This window comes from Arachis stenosperma, chromosome 4 (assembly GCF_014773155.1).
Source record: "Arachis stenosperma cultivar V10309 chromosome 4, arast.V10309.gnm1.PFL2, whole genome shotgun sequence".
NCBI classification, from domain to species: domain Eukaryota; kingdom Viridiplantae; phylum Streptophyta; class Magnoliopsida; order Fabales; family Fabaceae; genus Arachis; species Arachis stenosperma.
The window spans coordinates 76,917,986-76,924,802 of record NC_080380.1 but is presented as its reverse complement, the minus strand read 5'-3'; the positions used below and the strand labels follow the sequence as shown (position 1 = coordinate 76,924,802).

General features: G+C 40.3%; 1 non-coding gene across 1 annotated transcript; it reads right to left on the bottom strand.

Annotated features, from left to right (window-relative positions):
* Positions 1-1,949: 1,949 nt before the first annotated feature.
* On the bottom strand, positions 1,950-2,057 carry LOC130977973 (small nucleolar RNA R71). The gene has a single exon (XR_009085639.1). It is a non-coding gene; the product is annotated as a small nucleolar RNA R71 (small nucleolar RNA).
* Positions 2,058-6,817: the final 4,760 nt, after the last annotated feature.

Below are 6,817 nucleotides of genomic sequence, written 5' to 3'. Positions count from 1 at the left end.
GTATGGACAACTGACGGTTCATCTTGTTGCTTAGATTAGGTATTTTTCTTCAGAGTTCTTAGGAATGAGTTCTAGTGTTTCATGATGATCTGTTGAAATCTGGCTGGCTGAGAAGCCATGTCTAATCTTATTGGACCGAGTTTTCAACTTGTCATCACAAGAGCTTGTTGATCTCTATCAATCTTGCTATTGGAGCAATGATCTGCTAAGGCTTGGCTGGCCATTGGCCATGTCTAGTGTTTTGGACCGAAGCTTTCTTTGAAAGCTTGGCTGGCTGTGAAGCCATGTCTAATTCCTGGACCGGAGTCTTAGACTAGCATTGCAATGATTCCTGGAATTGAAATTAAGAATTCTGAAACCTTTATTTTCCATTTTCATATAATTTTCGAAAAAGCACAAAAAAATTTCAAAATCATAAAAAAAAAACCCAAAAATATTTTATGTTTCTTGTTTGAGTCTAGTGTCTAATTTTAAGTTTGGTGTCTTGCATGTATTGTTTATTTAATCTTGGTTCTATTTTCAAGTCAATAGTACAGGGAACTGAAGATTCAGAACATGCAGCAGAGGAATTACACAGAAAAAGCTGGGTGTTCAAAACGCCCAGTGAAGAAGGACAGACTGGCGTTTAAACGCCAGTCAGGGTGCCTGGTTGGGCGTTTAACGCCCAAAAAGGTAATGCACTGGGCAATAAACGCCAGAATGTGCACCATTCTGGGCGTTTAACGCCAGGATGGCACAAGGGGGAGGATTTTGTTTTCAAATCAATTTTTTTTTTCAAGTTTTCAAAGTTTTTCAAAATCAAATCTTTTTCAAATCATATCTTTTCAATCAAATGTTTTCAAAATCAATTTCTTTCCTTTTTCAAAGATACTTGCTAACAAAATAATGATTTGATTGAACATTTCAAGTATGTTGCCTTTTCTGTTGAGAAAGGTTTAATGTTTGAATCATATCTTTTCTTGTTAGGCAAGTCGTTAATTTTTAAAATCAAATCTTTTTAAATTGTTTTCAAATCATATCTTTTCAATCATATCTTTTTAAAAGCATAATTTTTTTTATCATATCTTTTTAATCACATCTTTTTCAAAATAGTTTTCAATCATATCTTTTTGATTTCTAATTTCAAAATCTTTTTCACTTGATTTCTTTTCCACTTTTAGTTTTCGAAAATTATCAACCAATTTTTCAAAATGTTTTTAAATATTTTTAATTAATTTTCGAAAATTTCTTCCTCTCTTCTCACATCCTTCTATTTATGGAGTACCACTCCTCCTCAATGCACAATTCGAACTATATCCCACTAAGTTCGAATTCTCTACTTCTTCCTTCTAATTTTCTGTTCCTCTGACACCTCAAGGAATCTCTATACTGTGACATAGAGGATTCCATATTTTCTTGTTCTCTTCTCTTTCATATGAGCAGGAACAAAGACAAAGGCATTCTTGTTGAAGCTGACCCTGAACCTGAAAGGACCTTGAAGCGAAAGCTAAGAGAAGCTAAGGCACAACTCTCTGTAGAGGACCTAACAGAAATTTTCAAAGAAGAAGAACCCATGGCAGCCAAAAACAACAACAATGCAAGGAAGGTGCTGGGTGACTTTACTGCACCTACTCCCGACTTCTATGGGAGAAGCATCTCTGTCCCTGCCATTGGAGCAAACAACTTTGAGCTTAAGCCTCAATTAGTTTCTCTAATGCAATAGAATTGCAAGTTCCATGGACTTCCACTGGAAGATCCTCATCAGTTCTTAGCTGAATTCTTGCAAATCTGTGACACTGTCAAGACTAATGGGGTTGACCCTGAGGTCTACAGACTTATGCTATTCCCTTTTGCTGTAAGAGACAGCGCTAGGATATGGTTGGACTCACAACCTAAAGAAAGCCTGGACTCATGGGAAAAGCTAGTCAATGCCTTCTTGGCAAAGTTCTTTCCACCTCAAAAAATTGAGTAAGCTTAGAGTGGAAGTCCAAACCTTCAGACAGAAGGATGGAGAATCTCTCTATGAAGCTTGGGAAAGATACAAACAATTGATCAGAAAATGTCCTTCTGACATGCTTTCTGAATGGAGCATCATAGGTATTTTCTATGATGGTCTGTCTGAACTATCCAAGATGTCTTTGGATAGCTCTGCTGGAGGATCTCTTCATCTGAAGAAGACGCCTACAGAAGCTCAAGAGCTAATTGAAATGGTTGCAAATAACCAATTCATGTACACTTCTGAAAGGAATCCTGTAAACAATGGGACAAGTCAGAAGAAAGGAGTTCTTGAGATTGATACTCTGAATGCCATTCTGGCTCAGAACAAGATATGGACTCAACAAGTCAATTTGATTTCTCAAAGTCTGTCTGGAATGCAAAATGCACCAAGCAGTACTAAGGATGCTTCATCTGAAGAAGAAGCCTATGATCCTGAGAACCCTTCAATGGAAGAGGTGAATTACCTAGGAGAACCCTATGGAAACACCTATAACTCTTCATGGAGAAATCACCCAAATTTCTCATGGAAGAATCAAGAGAGACCTCAACAAGGTTTCAACAACAATAATGGTGGAAGAAACAGGTTTAGCAATAGCAAGCCTTTTCCATCATCTTCTCAGCAACAGACAGAGAATTCTAAGCAGAACCCCTCTGACTTAGCAACCATGATCTCTGATCTAATCAAAACCACTCAAAGTTTCATGACTGAAACAAGGTCCTCCATTAGGAATTTGGAGGCACAAGTGGGACAGCTGAGCAAGAAAGTTACTGAACTCCCTCCTAGTACTCTTCCAAGCAACACAGAAGAAAATCCAAAAGGAGAGTGCAAGGCCATCAACATGGCCGAATTTGGAGAGGAAGGAGAGGAAGTGAACGCCACTGAGGAAGACCTCAGTGGGCGTGCACTGACCTCCACTGAGTTCCCCAATGAGGAACCATGGGAATCTGAGGCTCAAAATGATACCATAGAGATTCCATTGGACTTACTTCTGCCCTTCATGAGCTCTGATGAGTATTCTTCCTCTGAAGAGGATGAGTATGTCACTGAAGAGCAAGTTGCCAAATACCTTGGAGCAATCATGAAGCTAAATGACAAGTTATTTGGAAATGAGACTTGGGAGGATGAACCCCCTTTGCTCACCAAAGAACTGGATGACTTGTCTAGGCAGAAATTACCTCAAAAGAGACAAGATCCTGGGAAGTTTTCAATACCTTGTACCATAGGCACCATGACCTTCAAGAAGGCTCTGTGTGACTTAGGGTCAAGTGTAAACCTCATGCCTCTCTCTGTAATGGAGAAGCTAGGGATCTTTGAGGTGTAAGCTGCAAGAATCTCACTAGAGATGGCAGACAACTCAAGAAAACAAGCTTATGGACTTGTAGAGGATGTTCTGGTAAAGGTTGAAGACCATTACATCCCTACTGATTTCATAGTCCTAGAGACTGGGAAATGCATGGATGAATCTATCATCCTTGGCAGACCCTTCCTAGCCACAGCAAAGGCTGTGATTGATGTTGATGGAGGTGAACTGATCATTCAAGTGAATGAAGAATCCTTTGTGTTTAAGGCTCAAGGATATCCCTCTGTCACCATGGAGAGGAAGCATGAAGAGCTTCTCTCAAATCAGAGTCAAACAGAGCCCCCACAGTCAAACTCTAAGTTTGGTGTTGGGAGGCCACAACCAAACTCTAAGTTTGGTGTTGAACCCCCACATTCAAACTCTAAGTTTGGTGTTGGGAGGTTCCAACATTGCTCTGAGCATTTGTGAGGCTCCATGAGAGCCCTCTGTCAAGCTACTGACATTAAAGAAGCGCTTGTTGGGAGGCAACCCAATATTATATTTTATCTATTTCCTTTTGTTATTTTATGTTTTTTGTAGGTTGATGATCATAAGAAGTCACAAAATCAATTGAAAAAGCAAAAACAGAATGAAAAACAGGAAGAAAAATAGCACACCCTGGAGGAAGAACTTACTGGCATTTAAACGCCAGTAAGGCTAGCAGGTGGGCGTTTAACGCCCAGTCTGGCACCATTCTGGGCGTTTAACGCCAGAAAGGGGCACCAGACTGGCGTTAAACGCCAGAAAAGGGCAAGAACCTGGCGTTAAACGCCAGAAATGGGCACCAGCCCGGCGTTTAACGCCAAAATTGGCTCAAAACATGATTTTGCATGCCATTTGGTGCAGGGATGACTTTTCCTTGACACCTCAGGATCTGTGGACCCCGCAGGATCCCCACCAACCCCACCACTCTCTCTCTTCTTCACCCATTCACCAATCACCTCATGACCTCTTCCCCAAAAAACCCTTCACCTATCAAATCCCATCTTTCTCTTCACCACTCACATCCATCCTTCATAAAACCCCACCTACCTCACCCTTCAAATTCAAACCAATTTCCCTCCCAAACCCACCCATATATGACCGAACCATGAGCCCCCCTCCCTTATATATACCCTTCTTCACCCCTTCATTTTCACACAACCTAAACACCACTTCTCCCCCTCTTTGGCCGAACACAAAGCCATTCCCTTCTTCCTCATTTCTTCTTCTTCTACTCTCTTCTTTCTTCTTTTGCTCGAGGACGAGCAAACCTTTTAAGTTTGGTGTGGTAAAAGCATTACTTTTTGTTTATCCATAACCATTTATGGCATCCAAGGCCGGAGAAACCTCTAGAAAGAGGAAAGGGAAGGCAAAATCTTCCACCTCCGAGTCATGGGAGATGGAGAGATTCATCTCAAGGGTGCATCAAGACCACTTCTATGAAGTTGTGGCCTTGAAGAAGGTGATCCCCGAGGTCCCTTTTTCACTCAAAAAGAGTGAATATCCGGAGATCCGACATGAGATCCGAAGAAGAGGTTGGGAAGTTCTTACCAACCCCATTCAACAAGTCGGAATCTTGATGGTTCAAGAGTTCTATGCCAATGCATGGATCACCAAGAACCATGATCAAAGTGTGAACCCGGATCCAAAGAATTGGCTTACTATGGTTCGGGGGAAATACTTGGATTTTAGTCCGGAAAATGTAAGGTTAGCATTCAACTTGCCCATGATGCAAGGAGATGAACATCCTTACACTAGAAGGGTCAACTTTGATCAAAGGTTGGACCAAGTCCTCACTGACATTTGTGAAGAGGGCGCCCAATGGAAGAGAGATTCAAGAGGGAAGCCGGTTCAATTGAGAAGGCATGATCGCAAACCCGTGGCTAGAGGGTGGTTGGAGTTTATCCAACGCTCAATCATTCCCACTAGCAACCGGTCCGAAGTTACTATAGACCGGGCCATCATGATCCATAGCATCATGATTGGAGAAGAAGTGGAAGTTCATGAGGTTATAGCCCAAGAACTCTATAAGGTGGCGGATAAGTCCTCCACCTTAGCAAGGTTAGCCTTTCCTCATCTCATTTGTCACCTCTGTTATTCAGTAGGAGTTGACATAGAGGGAAACATCCCCATTGATGAAGATAAGCCCATCACTAAGAAGAGGCTGGAGCAAACAAGAGACCCCTCTCATCATGAGATCCCTGAGATGCCTCAAGGGATGCACTTTCCTCCACAAGACTATTGGGAGCAACTGAACACCTCCCTAGGAGAATTGAGTTCCAACATGGGACAACTAAGGGTGGAGCACCAAGAACATTCCATCCTCCTCCATGAAATTTGAGAAGATCAAAGAATCATGAGGGAGGAGCAACAAAGACAAGGAAGAGACATTGAGGAGCTCAAGCACTCCATAAGACCTTCAAAAGGAAGAACAAGCCGCCATCACTAAGGTGGACCCGTTCTTTAATCTCCTTGTTCTCTATTTTCTTGTTTTTCGAATTTTAATGCTTATGTTTATCCATGTTTGTGTCTTATGATCATTAGTGTCTATGCCTTAAAGTTATGAATGTCCTATGAATCCATCACCTTTCTTGAATAAACAATGTTCTTAATTGAAAAAGATAAGAATTGCATGAATTTTGAATTTTATAACAGTTTAATTATTTTGATGTGGTGGCAACACTTTTTGTTCTCTGAATGTATGCTTAAACAGTGCATATGTCTTTTGAATTTGTGGTTCATGAATGTTGGCTCTTGAAAGAATGATGAAAAAGGAGACATGTTACTGAGGATCTGAAAAATCATAAAAATGATTCTTGAAGCAAGAAAAAGCAATGATTATTCAAAAAAAAAAACGAAAAAAAAGGGGAGAGAAAAAGAAAAAAAAAGAAAGAAAAAAAGAAAGAAAAAGAAAGAAATAAAGTTGTGATCCAAGGCAAAAAGAGTGTGCTTAAGAACCCTGGACACCTCTAGTTGGGGACTCTAGCAAAGCTGAGTCACAATCTGAAAAGGTTCACCCAATTATGTGTCTGTGGCATGTATGTATCCGGTGGTAATACTGGAAGACAGAGTGCTTTGGGCCACGGCCAAGACTCATAAAGTAGCTGTGTTCAAGAATCATCATACTTAACTAGGAGAATCAATGACATTATCTGGATTCTGAGTTCCTAAAGACGCCAATCATTCTGAGTTTCAAAGGATAGAGTGAGATGCCAAAACTGTTCAGAGGCAAAAAACTAAAAGTCCCGCTCATCTAATTAATACTGATCTTCATAGATGTTTTTGGAATTCATTGCATATTCTCTTCTTTTTATCTTATTTGATTTTCAGTTGCTTGGGGACAAGCAACAATTTAAGTTTGGTGTTGTGATGAGCGGATAATTTGTACGCTTTTTGGCATTGTTTTTAGTATATTTTTAGTAGTTTGAGTTGAGTTTTTAGTATATTTTTATTAGTTTTTAGTTAAAATTCACTTTTCTGGACTTTACTATGAGTTTGTGTGTTTTTCTGTGATTTCA